At 37.8% G+C, this 1,415-nt stretch overlaps 1 pseudogene; it reads left to right on the top strand.

The window, feature by feature from the left end:
- The first annotated feature begins 5 nt into the window (after positions 1-5).
- The window catches only part of LOC107081357, a 3,280-nt pseudogene continuing 1,870 nt past the window's right edge, over positions 6-1,415 (top strand).

The raw sequence follows: 1,415 nt of genomic DNA, 5'->3' as shown, positions 1-1,415 counted from the left end.
TGAGGATGATGATTTCTGTTTTGGAGGAAACTGTAACATCATGTGAGCTGGAAAGTAAAGCCAGAAGAGAGGCGGCAGTGAGGCTGATAGGAGAGCTGGGTCAGGAGGAGAAAACATCCAGCAGTGCCAAAGCACTTTATGCAATAGAAGTGATAGAAAGGCAATTTTAAACTACTCCCATCCACATACTTCCTTTTTTATAGTAAATTTCCCCCTATGAGCTGCTTGAAAATATAAATCCTGGATGGAATCATTGTTTGCTTCTATTTCTAATATCAGAAAATGTGTGATACTGGCTTTCAGGAGTTAGAAGGCTTGGCGGTGGAAAGGCGGGGCATTGAGACAGAGAAATAGACCCTAAGTCATTGCCTTAAAGCCACAGGAGAATGATAGAGGCAGCCAGGCAGGAGTCCCGCTGTATGGAGAAACCAGCTAAGGAGCTTCAGGCGAAGGCTGATCAGGGAAAAGTTCAGCTTTTCCTGGAAAAGGTGGCTGGTCTACCGCAGGAGAAGACATCACATGTTATCCTCCTCACACAAGAAGATGTTTTCACAGTCAAGGCAACCTCTGTAACAAGGTGACACATCATCTGATAATTGAATTTACTTTCAGGGTGCAAAGAAAAATAGGTTTTGCAAATGATTTTCATTTGTAGTCATTATAAATTGCACTTGGCAAGTTAGCTTTTAGAATAGAAATGTTATTGCACCTCAAAATGCATTTATTCTCATTCATTTTTACCACATTGTCAGTTTACAACCACACACCTATATTATTTCTAACTTTATGATAGGCTAACACACACACTAGTATTTAACTATGAAGAGGAAGGAAAAATAATATATTTTTATGTTAATGCCACTATTTCCAACATCAAATAAAACCCAAATAAAGTAAAAGTGTGATGTTTATTAGTATCTGACACATTTCATTAAAATCCCCCTGATAAAATACGGACCAACAAGACATCTTTAGAAAGCACCAATTTACAAGAGCCCATCTGTGACTAATTGGATTTCATAATAAGTTAAAGAGGGAATGTAGAACTAGAGCTGCAGAAATCAAATGTGGTTCATTTTTATTTCCTTCTCCTCACACTTCCGCACTACTTCAAATCCAGACATTGAAGGCAGTGGTTGTAATACGGTTAAAAGATGAGGTAAAGAGGTTTAACAGTTAGAATTAATCTTGTAAAGTAGAAATACAATAAAGTATCAGATATCATTACACTGCAAATGACTGATTTACAGTAAATTAGTGCAAAAACTAGGTGAGGCCAACACCCACTGCATTTCACAACCTTTTACGTTCTCCTTGGCTTTAAAGGAATAGTACACCCAAAACATGATTAGCCTTCATTTTCTACTCACCCCCATGCTGAACAACACTCTGGAGTACTTTTTTGATATCTCAAA

Source organism: Cyprinodon variegatus, unplaced genomic scaffold, assembly GCF_000732505.1.
Source record: "Cyprinodon variegatus isolate N-32 unplaced genomic scaffold, C_variegatus-1.0 Scaffold4442, whole genome shotgun sequence".
Lineage (NCBI taxonomy): Eukaryota > Metazoa > Chordata > Actinopteri > Cyprinodontiformes > Cyprinodontidae > Cyprinodon > Cyprinodon variegatus.
This window is presented reverse-complemented; position numbering and strand designations above follow the sequence as displayed.